The sequence below is a fragment of the Bubalus kerabau genome, chromosome 12 (genome assembly GCF_029407905.1).
Source record: "Bubalus kerabau isolate K-KA32 ecotype Philippines breed swamp buffalo chromosome 12, PCC_UOA_SB_1v2, whole genome shotgun sequence".
Taxonomy (NCBI): Eukaryota; Metazoa; Chordata; class Mammalia; order Artiodactyla; family Bovidae; genus Bubalus; species Bubalus kerabau.
In genome coordinates, this window is record NC_073635.1 from 46,791,711 (window position 1) to 46,804,763 (window position 13,053).

A 13,053-nucleotide genomic window follows, 5' to 3' on the forward strand; every position below is an offset into this window, starting at 1 on the left:
AATGAAGTAAAACCTTGCTTTGACTACAGATTTATTTGTGTATACTAAATGTTCAGTACGTGCTTATTGGACTAAATTTCTTTGTTCCAAATAATTAAAATTTGATGGATAAATATACAACTAGTCTGTTGGTTCAACAATAGTCTTAAAACTTAGCATGGCCCTTTACCATATAGTTCAGAATGAAAGTCATAAGGAGTATTTTTTCATATTGAAAATAACTTAATCTTCACTGTCAACCTTCTTTGAGGTGACGCTTTATTTTTTTTTTAATTTTATTTTCTTTTTAAACCTGAAACACTGTATTAGTTTTGCCAAACATCAAAAACACTTTAATATGTCTAAGATTCCCAAGTTTCTCACGTGAGACTACTTTATTATTATTTTTACTTCCATCACTGACTACAAGCATCTTTAAAGAAACTCTTAGCGTGAAACTTACTGTTAGTAGACCCAGGTTTTTTTAATATAGATTCTAAAAGTCAAGGGTCTTTTATAGCTCTCTATAACCGTGATTCTCAAACACTTTGGTTTCACAATCTCTTTATGGACATTTGTCATACCTGTCAATATTTATCATGTGAGTAAAGAAAACTGGGAAGTTACAGAATATCTTACTGAATGATTAAAAAAACCTACAAGTTCATGGCATATTAGAATAAGTAACATATTTTATAAGAAATAAGTATATTTTCTAAAAAATAAATACTTTTGCAAAATTCCCTCAGGTTTGGCTTAAGAGGAGTCAGTTGGGTTTTCCTACCCACTTGAGCATTTAATCTGCCGTGGTGTCACAAAATATGTAGTTGTTAAAAATTTAAGTTCGTACCTCATGAGAGAATAAGAGGTGTTTTTTTTTTTTTAAAGTAATTAAGGCCTTAGTATTATTATGAAAAAAGTTTTGACCTCTTGAACTCCCTGAGCCCTTGGGAACCCTCCTCTCCATGGGTTCTGGGACCACACTTCAAGAACTGCTGCTCTATCTGATAACATTTTAGGACTTTTTAGAACATCCGGGGTATGTATTAATTTAGAAACTCAAAGACTGTCCTAGTATTGCTTCAGACAATAAGCACAAGATTAGAAAAGTTGCTCTAAAGTTTCAAATAGAAAACTCATTACGTCATGCCAACAATTGAATCTTAAAAAGGTAGTAATGAGAAAGGGAAATTTTTTCCTCTAGACTTAATTTTACCTCACAAGGAATAATCAGCTTTTAGTCATTTTGCAGTCCATGGGGTCTCAAAGACTAGGACATGACTCAGTGACTGAATAACAAGTCATTTTGAGATGGTGCACAAGGCATAGAATTTGGCAAAAGTTAGAGGCAACTTTAAATATTATCTTCACAGCCTTAAGCATAAAGATTCACTCTACCTCAAACACTTCATCTAGAAAGTGGGGATAATATCTATTCAAGAGCAAGCACAGAATTAAGTGAAATGATGAACACGAAGCATAAAGCATGCTGCTGCTGGCACTAAGTCGCTTCAGTCGTGTCCGACTCTGTGCGACCTCATAGACGGTAGCCCACCAGGCTCCTCTGTCCCTGGGATTCTCCAGGCAAGATCACTGCATGCAGAACTAGGTAACTGATAAGACAACGGTTATTAAGCAGAAAAGTCAAGGTTAAGATCACAGGTGTTGAAGTCAGACAAATGAAAAAGGGATGAGATGGTAAAGAAGCTTTGTGAGTCTCAGTCTCTTATGTGCAATGTAACAATAACCCAAGGGTAAGTATCATATTATCACACAGATTAGATAACAAGTGTATACAAAGCACCTGCCATATAACAGGTGCTGTCATGAGGAAGAGGAGGAGAATGAAAAAGAAATGACAGGAAATTAAAAAAAAAAACACCATGTCAATTTGGAGCTTATAAAATTACAGAAAAGGAATTAGGCCATTCTTAAGAAAATAAACACTTGAGAGGAGCAGATTTCAAAACAACTTAAAAGTAGTTAATACACCATAAGCATTAAAGGGAAAGGGAATACAATTTAAAACTGCTAAATTCTAGATATGTAAGTATAACTTGACCTCCTCACTTTTAATAAGGAAAACGGAGTATTCCTCCATGAGGTTCCTTAAGGTTCCATCTTTAGTCTCTTCGTAACCTAGGCAGTGCATGGTCCAGAAGAGACATTCAGTGAACTGGCAATGCATTATAATTTGCATTGAAGTGATGCTTAGGCGTCTAGGAAACATCATAGAATTTAACAATAAATGAACTTGCTAAGGACCTGCATTGGAGTACAGATTTTCAGAAATAGGAATTGTATAGCAGTAATGCATAAGACCATATTACCATAGAACGACAGGTTAGGAAGAATTAGCATGGGAGTTTAGGTGTAATGTTTGACTGACTAAAGCCAGGAATGAATCTAAGACAATATAAAAAGATTTGAGAGGGGTGTTTTTATTTTTGTTTTTAAGTTAGCAGTTCAAAAGAGGACAGGGATACCTTTTACTGAAAATTATATAAATGTTCAAATCAATGTTTTGTGACTACCTATCTTACAATTCAGACATGTTAATATACTCTGAAAACATTTTTCAGATGTCTAAATTCTACAGAATTTGTCAGATATTTTGTGTTCTAAAATATTAAGATCATCTGAAAGCTAAAAACAATGGATCTAAATGAACTATTATATGAATGACTGAAAGAATAGAAGTCAACTCATTTTTAGACGACTTGGCTAATATGTTATAATTGGTAAATGAAAGCCACACATTCCAAGTAATCAATAATGTTCCCAGTGGCATTTTTATTTCTAACAAAATTTCATTTCTAGATTCCCAGATGCATTCAAAACAAGCCTAAAAACTAATTTTTAGAAGGCAAAATGTCAAATGAATATTACCCATTTCAAAATTCAAGAATATGCGGTTGAGTGGGAATGTACAGAAAAAAAAGAAAATAGCAAGATTATGTGTCCTTTCAGCCAAAGTATTCATAATCCTTAATGTAAGAGATTTTAAAGGTCAATAATGATGGAATATTCCCATTTTATCATTGTTTCCCATGGCGAAGTAAGTATAATGTCTTAAATATCTATTACTAACTATAGAGAAGAATCATTTTGGGTTCACATTAAATTTGATTAATGCATACGCTTTTGGAAAGCTTAAAATGTTCAATGTTCCTAAGAAAAATATACTCAACTTTTTCAGTTTACGTGATTATGGTAAGCATAGGTTAATAATATATGTTCCATTTAAAAACTTATGTGGTCATTTTTTAAAGTGGAATAAAAGACAACATAAATTTGACTATTTTAGATGTCTTCTGTAAGTCAATCATTCAGTATGTGCCCTTCTGTGATAGGTTTACTTCACTTACCTGAGGACCCTTGGAAACAAAGTGCTAGAAATCAAGTCTTAGTTAAGGAAGATGGATAAGAATTAGATCTAGAGTTAAAAATGCTATGTCATACACTTAAAATTTAAGAGAGTGAATCACCTGTTGTGTGTTCCTGCCAAACTAAAATAATTTTTTTTAAAAAAGGAAAGCATGTAAGTACAGCTTTTCATAACTCTTTTGGTATGTAAAAAGAGATTCAATTGGTGAGGCATACACATTAAATATATTTGAAATATCCATACATAAAAATAAATAATCTGCTTAATTGGCACCTCTAATAAGGAAATCTGGGGGAAAGTCATGTGCTCTTAATTATAAATATATGACTACAGCACTTTAGATATTACAAAATAGTTTCTTAAAAACATATACTTTATATAATAGATCTAGGAATATACCATCGACTCTTACTGTTTTAAAGAAAGTTATTTCATTTACTAACTATTCATTCTCAATTGTGTTCTTTTATAATTGAATGTTCAAAGATTTAGAAATATATAACATAACTACCTACTAAGGAAGCACCATTTTGCTTTTATAGGTATTTTATTACATCAATGGAAATTTCTCTGTATCCTTCTATGACTTAACTCATAAGCTATAACATAAAAATTACTATCGACAATGTAGACCAGCCATAAAATTCAATTAAAAATCCTTACATTTTAAGCAGTTATAGTAGCATAATGTGTAAACATGAGCTGAAGTGATGTGTAGTTCCTAGAGCATGTCACATTTAGAAAATAAATGTTTTAACTCTTTTGTCACTTTCCCACTGCAAAGAATATTTGAGGGTCTCTTTAAAATCTTAAATCTACTGGAAAACTTTGTGGTTTCATTAAAGAACAATGGACATGCTCATAATTTGTCTTAGCTAAATCTGTCCAGCAATATTATTGCTATATGTTTTTGTACTCCAAATATCCCTTGTTAATTCATTCTGTCGATAAATGTTGGTTGCAGACACTGTTCTTGTCACTGGGATTAGCAGTGAGTAGTAGGACAACAAAATCCCAGTCCCCATGAGGCTGACATTCAAATAATCTGATGCTAGATAAATTACGTGGCATGTCAGATCATGATAAATGCTATGGGGAATATAAAGCAGGAAAGGAGGATAGGGAGTATTTTCACATTGAGAAGGTAGATTGTGATTGAAAATAGGGCTGTTGGTAAAAGCCTTAAAAGAAGGTGCAGTTGAAGGAGACCAAAAAAAAAAAAGCAAGATCTATGGAGAAGAGGATTCCGAGAAGAATGTGATAACAATGCAAAGACCGTGAGGCAGAAGTATGCTGAGATATTTGAGGAAAGAAGGGAGGCACATGACTAAACCTGAATGTCTGAAAGTGAGAGTGGGAGGGAAGGCAGTCAGATTGGAGAAGCAGCCAGGAGTCCGTGGTGCATGAGATGCTAGGCCACCAGAGGACTTTTATTATTGTACTCTTCGTGAAATGGGAAGAACAGAGAGAGCTCTACATGGAACAGTGACCTGGTCAGACACAGGTGTTCATAGGACCACTCTACCAGTTGTAAAGGAGAAGACAGAAAGCAGGGAATCAGGCTAGAAAACTTGCACACTGATCCAGGCAAGAACAGAAAAAGGGTAAGAGAGGGGTATATCTGGGGCTACACTAGATGTTGGTATAAGAGAGGCAGGACTCAAAGATGGATCCAAGGGGTGGGGCATGAGCAAGTAAGTAAAAATATGTAGTAACTAAAAAAGGAAATGAGACGATTGAGGAATGCGGAGATCTGAGGTAGGAAGACCAAGAATATCTTGTAGAGACCTTAAATTTGAGATATCCCAAACTGAGCACCTCCTCCAAAAATAATTTGCCTCAGGCAGAGACACTAACACTGAACTGTGTTTTTTCTCATTCATAAGGTAACCAAATGGCTTATGAATAAATGGACACAAATTATGTTCCTTTTCAAACTTTGTTAGGTTTAATTGGAAATAGCATGTCTTAAAAAATATAACAGCTTAGTTAATATTTGTTTTCATGATTCTTCCTTACAAACTCTTTTTTTTTTCCATTTAATTTATTTACTGACTAGTCACTGCATGTGAGTTCTTCCTGCAAATATTGGTGAACACAGAGAGGAATCTCTTCGGCCCTTAAGGTGCTCATAGCCTACCAATGGAGGAAGAAAATAACATACTGTTTATACATTTTGAAGATTTGAGAGGCAAAGTGGAAATGTATGTTTATATCAACTGTGTTCATATACATGGTTTAATGCAATTGTTCTTATAATATTTAACTGTAATCTATGGGACTTTCAGAACATATATAAAGAAAAGGATTATTGAAAGTGAAAGTAGCTCAGTTTTGTTCAACTTTTTGCAACACCATGGACTATACAGTCCATGGAATTATCCAGGCCAGAATACTGGAGTGGGTAGACTAACCCTTCTCCAGTGGATTTTCTCAACCAAGGAATTGAACTGGGGTCTCCTGCATTGCAGGCGGATTCTTTACCAACTGAGTTATAAGGGAAGTCCAGATGATAGAATGAACACTGTATATTGTTTTATGAAAATTAAGACAATGGCATCGTGAAGCTTAAAGAATAAAATTATCTCATGTTGAACTAGGGATACGTCTTCATTTGCATTTACAGGTATGAACAAGGTATTCTAGGTCAAGTGCATACTCTGGAGTGGGGAAGGTCTCTATAGAAATATGAACATTGGAAATGTAGTCCAATAAAGAAAAGATGACATCTTTGGCAAAGGAAACAGCAACTTTGAATTTACAGAAGCACAAAAAATAAATAGAAAACTTTGTGGGCAAATAGGTAGCTAGATCTTTGAAGGAAAAGTTAGGAGACTGGAAGGGGAACATAAAAGAAGGGGCCAAAAACACTATGTTCAAATTTAATATTGATTTTCAATTCCAAAAGATTAAAAGTTAAACCTAAACCAAGCTTAAAGAAAACTATTTTTTTAATAATAAATGTCACTCAAATCAACCAGTCACTTCCAATTTATTCACTGCTTTACTTCTCTAATTAGTCTAGTAAGGTATCATTTTTTGTGATACTGCAGGTTTTAAGGGGCTTTCTGGCCTAAAATCTCATGGCACTTCTTTAAGAAGTGTGTTATCTATTTGAGGTGGTGTTATCTATTTTAAAACAATACTGTGCATATTTGAACACTGCTGCTGCTGCAGTGTGTTCAACACTTCAGTCGTGTCCAACTCTGTGCGACCCCAGAGACAGCAACCCACCAGGCTCCCCCGTCCCTGGGATTCTCCAGGCAAGAACACTGGAGTGGGTTGCCATTTCCTTCTCCAATGCATGAAAGTGAAGTTGCTCAGTCCTGTCCTACTCCTAGCGACCCCAGGGACTGCAGCCTACCAGGCTCCTCCATCCATGGGATTTGCCAGGCAAGAGTACTGGAGTGGGTTGCCATTGCCTTCTCCAAATTGAACACTAATGTGGTGTAATACCTATCATTTGATGCAAAGGTTTAATTGTACATGATGTTTTTCCCCAGTGAAGACAAATGTTATTGACAGGGCTTCCCCAAACTCTTCTCCACCTCCCCCATGATATCACTGACACCATTTCACCCTGCCGTTGGGTGGGCAAACTTTGGCAGTCAATCAAGTTTCAAATCCTAGCTCAGCCATGCCAAGTGTATGACACTGGGGAATGTGTTTGACCTCTCCGTGTCTCAGTTATCTCCAAGGTGAGAAGATGTCCATCTCTGGCCCTGTCTCTCTGTCACACTATTGTGTTGAATGGCTCACCTATGTAAAGTACAGTGACTTTTCCATCCATAGTAAGTGCTCAATAAATTGAAGTCACAATTATTAATGTGAACTGAACCCTTGTGTTGAACAAAGAGGACAGAAATAAAATTAGTTTAAAATCTTCTACTGAAACGCACTTTCTATGATACTGTTTCTTTGTATTATAGTCACAGGAACTGGGAAAGATCTAAAACTGGAGATGATATAAATACTTTGGTAAATTTTACCACCTAAATTGTATTACTGTTTACTTGTCTTATAAACTTCTTTTATGTTGTGGAAAATGTGTACAAACAACTCCTTGTTAAATGGTGTACACCATCAATTTTGCCCTCAAATAATGTTCATGTGGGTCATGATTAAGTTGCTAGTTCTCAAAAGCCTATTTAAACCACTACGTGTTTGAAAAATTGTATTTTCAAACATTTTCCAACTTGAACTATTATTTATCATGTATTTAAAATAGAAAACCTATTTTCATAGTTCTACTTCCAACTCAACAGAGACCTTCCTTCAGCAGTAGTGAAAATTATGTGGGAATAGTACTCTGGAGCAGAAATTTGCTAATTTTCCACATTTGTAAAGGAAAATTATCTTAGTATAAAATTACCTCTGGTTATTCTTGAAAATTATTCATTCTCAAATTAGGGTTTGTATTTAAACTTTGAAAATCTTAGAGTTCTCCTCATTTTTACTTGGGAAAATATTAATATATTATTTATTTGGGGATACAACTCAAAACATATCAGTTTTCTGAACCACAAAACTCTATCATTAAAATCTAAGGGCTGTTGTTGTTCTTCAGTCAACTAAGTAACGTCTGACTCTTTTGCGACCCTGTGGACTGTAGCCCATCAGGCTCCTCTGTCCATGGGATTTCCCAGGCAAGAATTCCAGGATGGGTTGCCATTTCCTTCTCCAGGGCATCTTCCCAACCCAGGAATAAAACTCACATCTCCAGTATTCACAGGCAAATTCTTTACCACTGAGCCAAAAGGGAAGCCCAAATCTAAGTGTAAATAAGATTTACACAAAATCCAAGTGTAAAAGTTAAAACTTGACAATATTATTATAATTTCATGCTGATAATATAAAGAGACAAAAGAACATTCATTTCAAAATTGAGTTTTAACAGAATGACAGAACTGCACTATTCACATATTTAAAACAATCTAATACCACTTCAGACAAAATTGTTGAAATTCTCTGACCCACAAATTAGAGGCAAGTGAGTAGCTAAATCAAATGAATTAGGAGTAAAATTTCATTAAATGTAATGTAATTCTGGCATTAAAGAGATTTATGAACTCTACAACCTGAACAGCAGAAATACTGTTAAACAATTCCTGGGCTTTCTAGGGGAAAAAATGCTACCCCCTTTTCTGTTTTGAACAAAAGCAACAAATAGCAGTTTTATATTCCATCTATTTATGTACCACCTTCTGAGTTTAAAAGAATTTTACAAATCATATGCCTTTCTTGAACTGGAATGGTACAGCAGGAAAGATAAATTAAGACATTTCTTCATGTGTGTTTTATTACACGTGCAGGTAAACAAAATTGACTTCACCTCTCGTGAATGATATACCTTCTTGTTCTCTGTATTTATATTATTTCAAATCAGTAACTTTATTAATGTGAGAATGGTCACACTCACTGATTTAATACTAATTATGCTAATATTACATATTTTATTGTTATGTGTGTTACAAAACAACTTTCAGATTTATTGCATTACTTCTTTATAGACCAACCTTACTTATACACACATATACAATACACACGGGCTTCTCTGGTGGCTGAGATGATAAAAAAAAAAAAAAAAAGCCAGCAATGCAGGAGACTCAGATTTGATCCCTGGGTTAGGAAGATCCTCTAGAGAAGGGAATGGTAACCCACTCGAGTAGTCTTGCCTGGAGAATTGGACAAGGAGCCTGGAAAGCTACAGTACATGGGGTCACAGAGAGTTGGACACGAATGAGCAACTCTCATTTTCATTAATACACAAAAAAAGGTGATTTGGAGGACTGAAATCTAATGTGAGAAAGTGTTTTAATAATAAAAATACAAAATATATGAAATAAGAAAGGAAATAAAACTCTTTACTATAATTTCCATTCGAGTATCAAATCATGGTTGGTAGCATTAGGTGTGCATGCGTGCTAAGTCACTTCAGTCATGTCTGATTCTTTATGACCCTAGACTATAGCTGGGCTCCTTTGTCCATGGGATTCTACAGGCAAAAATACTGTCATGCCTTCCTCCAGGGGATCTTCCCAACACAGGGATTGAATCCAAGTCTGAAGTAGGGCTGAAAATCATACAACAAAATATCAATATCTTAATCAGTTGTTTTGAAACTCACTGAAGAAGAAAATATGATTATTTCTGTATTTGTCACCCTAAATAATGTAACTAAAAGATTCAGATATCCTTGACTACCCATGATCAATGAGATAGACCCCTATGTTGTAGAAAGAATATAGATTTTGAAATCAAAATTAGTAGATTCAAATCCTTCTATTCACTAGCTTGGTCAAGTCAAAATTTTCAGAGCTCCAGAGCCTCTCTTCAAAACACCGCAAAGCATGTGTAAAATATATCCATTCAGAAATAATGGCCACTTGAACTTACTTGACTGGAGAGTTTCTCTATCTTTTCAAACTATGCATGCCCAAATCTCAAGGCATAGGTGGATATATTTAGCTTAACACAAACTTTCCATATAATTTTGATTTGCTTACACTTACAATCTTTAATGAAAATCCAGGAATCCATGTCACATATAAATATCTAAGCTTCTATGACTGTTCTGTTCACAATGGTCATTGTATATAAATTATATGAACACTGTCTAATAGTCAATGTTTCTGCAGATGGAATCATGTGATGGATGTGAGGTAGCTAGCAGTTTTCTCTTTATATTGACAAACACATGTAAAGGGGTCTCAAATTATAAAAAGTTAATTAGACTAGAATTCAGCAGTTCTAAAAACTAGCTTTTTACAGGAATCACCCGGAGTTTAAATACACACATACACAATTCATAGAATCCTACTTTTAGAGATTATGATCTTGCTGGTTTGAAGTAAGTCCAGGTATTTTTTAAAGATCCCCAGAAGATTCTAAATTGCGTTATGATTGAAAAGCCTTCAACTACCTGAACTATATGGTCCCTTTGACTCAGATTCCATAATTCCAGGAAAAATCCAATTTAAATCCAATTTAAATAATCCAAAGTAAATAATAATTACTTTAAAAAAGTAAATAAGATTTACTTTATACTTTGTATTACTGCAGGGCAGTTCAAAGAACCTACAGTAGGTCAATAACATAGTGTTTTCTCACTGCACTTTTCTGGAAATGGTTTATTTACAAACACCTCTGCTCTTTTACCTTTTTGCCTGCCTGAGGCAAGATGGTGAGAACTTCTGGAATCCACAGGGAGATGAGAAAGTCTCTCAGGCATTATCAGAGTGGTTAATATATGTAAACTTGCCATCTAGGCAAAAAAAAAAAAAACACTAGAATAGAAATATTCCATCTCCCTTTTGTAAACAAGAAAACACATCATGGGAAGAATATATTATTTCTTCAACTATTTATGTTGCATTAATATGTTTCTTTTACGCAGTCCTACAAAATCACCGCAGATGGTGATTGCAGCCATGAAATTAAAAGACGCTTACTCCTTGGAAGGAAAGTTATGACCAATCTAGATAGTATATTAAAAAGCAGAGACATTACTTTGCCAACAAAGGTCCGTCTAGTCAAGGCTATGGTTTTTCCTGTGGTCATGTATGGATGTGAGAGTTGGTCTGTGAAGAAACCTGAGCACTGAAGAATTGATGCTTTTGCACTGTGGTGTTGGAGAAGACTCTTGAGAGTCCCTTGGACTGCAAGGAGATCCAACCAGTCCATCCTAAAGGAGATCAGTCCTGGGTGTTCTTTGGAAGGAAAGATGCTAAAGCTGAAACTCCAGTACTTTGGCCACCTCATGCGAAGAGTTGACTCATTGGAAAAGACTCTGATGCTGGGAGGGATTGGGGGCAGGAGGAGAAGGGCACGACAGAAGATGAGATGGCTGGATGGCATCACCGACTTGATGGATGTGAGTTTGAGTAGGGTCTGGGAGTTGGTGATGGACAGTCAGGCCTGGTGTGCTGCAATTCATGGGGTCGCAAAGAGTTGGACACGACTGAGTGACTGAACTGAATTGAGCTGAACAACATCATGAAAGAAAGTGAAAGTGTCGCTCAGTCATGTCCAGCTCTTTGCGACCCCATGGACTATACAGTCCATGGAATTCTCCAGGCCAGAATACTGGAGTGGGTATCCTTTCCCTTCTCTAGGGGATCTTCCCAACCCAGGGATCAAATCCAGATCTCCCGCTTTGCAGGAGGATTCTTTAGCAGCTGAGCCACAAGGGAAGCCTTTCAACATCACACTACAAAGTAATTCATTACTAACTTTGTTTTGCTTTCTGTGTTTTCCTTTTTTTATTTGTCTTGTAACCATTTAAGTTAATGTATGAATTTTATGATTCAGTAATAGAATGGAATAGGAAATATGTTTTTATATTTTCACCTATTTTATACTGTTGGGTGAATATCTGTTAGATCAGAATCTCCTTCATCCATCTTTATTCTAAACAAACAAAAACAGAACATTATTGCTATATTTTTAAAGACTTCTGAAGACTTTTCTTGATCTGAATAAAGTTGATACCCCAGTATCATTTCCAAATGTTTCATAGTTTCTAGTCTAAAAGTAAAAAGTGAGGAAAATGACATTTCTTACCTATGAAGTTTAATGCAAACCCCAATTCTATAGCATACTTTTTTAAGTGATACAACAAACTTTGCTGGCATTTGCGAAAATATACTATAACACCATTTGTCTGTTTCATGTATGCTGTGTAAATTACATATTATGTTACATAATGTGTATAATGCTAGACCGTGAAAAACAGTTAGATATTTCATAGAGTGAATAGTCCCAAATTTAACATGAATCTCACATGAAGGAATAACTATTAGCTCATACAAATATACTGACTAATGGCTATTTGATGGTATGGTAAAATTGGGTTATCAGCCTACACAGCTTCACTGAGCTAACTTGAGAGTATAAAAGTAGTACTATAGAAAAAGAAAAAAAAGGTTTTACACTCTGGGAAAGTCAACACGAAACCTCCTAGGTCTTCCCAACATCTTCTCTAATAATTACGTTTTATTTTGTGTATCCAAACATGCATATTTCTTAAAATGTTTTCCTAAATAAGTACAAAACAAACTACAGCACTGCAAGTCACTAAACTATTTGGCCTAATAGGAAACATTGTTAAAAGAAAAATCTGTGTGTGTTTTCTTTAATTACAAAGACCCTATCTAATTTTAACTGCTTCCTTTTTTTCTTAATAATGAGCTGACCTTCTATTCTCCTTAACCCTTTTTTATCAAAGCCATCTACACCCACTTTGCCTTCTGTTTCTCTAATCTGCAATTATTTATGTTTTCTTCATGCTGCTTTGTCCGCCATGGGAGCAAAATTGTATTTGGTGAAATGTAGAGCTAATTATACCATGAACCCAGCAACAAAAAGACAGAGCAGATGTTACTTCAGACGTGCTAAAAGTGCTCATGCTTAATGTGCATATAGTAAAACACTGAGAGGAGTCGTCAAAAACAATATCTAATCAAGGCAGTTTTAGACATGCAAATCTTTGTAACACCAGAATTAAATGGAGAAATTCTGTCAGTATTTCCGGAACTCACCATGTGCTTGCCAGAATAATTATATTAGGTAGTGATTTCTAATTAATATAATAAATGTGTGAGTCCACATTGTTTCTATCCCGGGGGGGTAGAAATCTAGGGAGGCAGAAATGGAGATCATATGCTGTGAGTTAATAACACAACACA

The 13,053-nt window shown here is 35.1% G+C and overlaps 1 protein-coding gene across 1 annotated transcript in view; it reads right to left on the reverse strand.

Annotated features, from left to right (window-relative positions):
- DACH1 (dachshund family transcription factor 1) overlaps positions 1–13,053 on the reverse strand; it is a 477,329-nt gene that overhangs the window by 176,715 nt on the left and 287,561 nt on the right. The window lies entirely within an intron of this gene.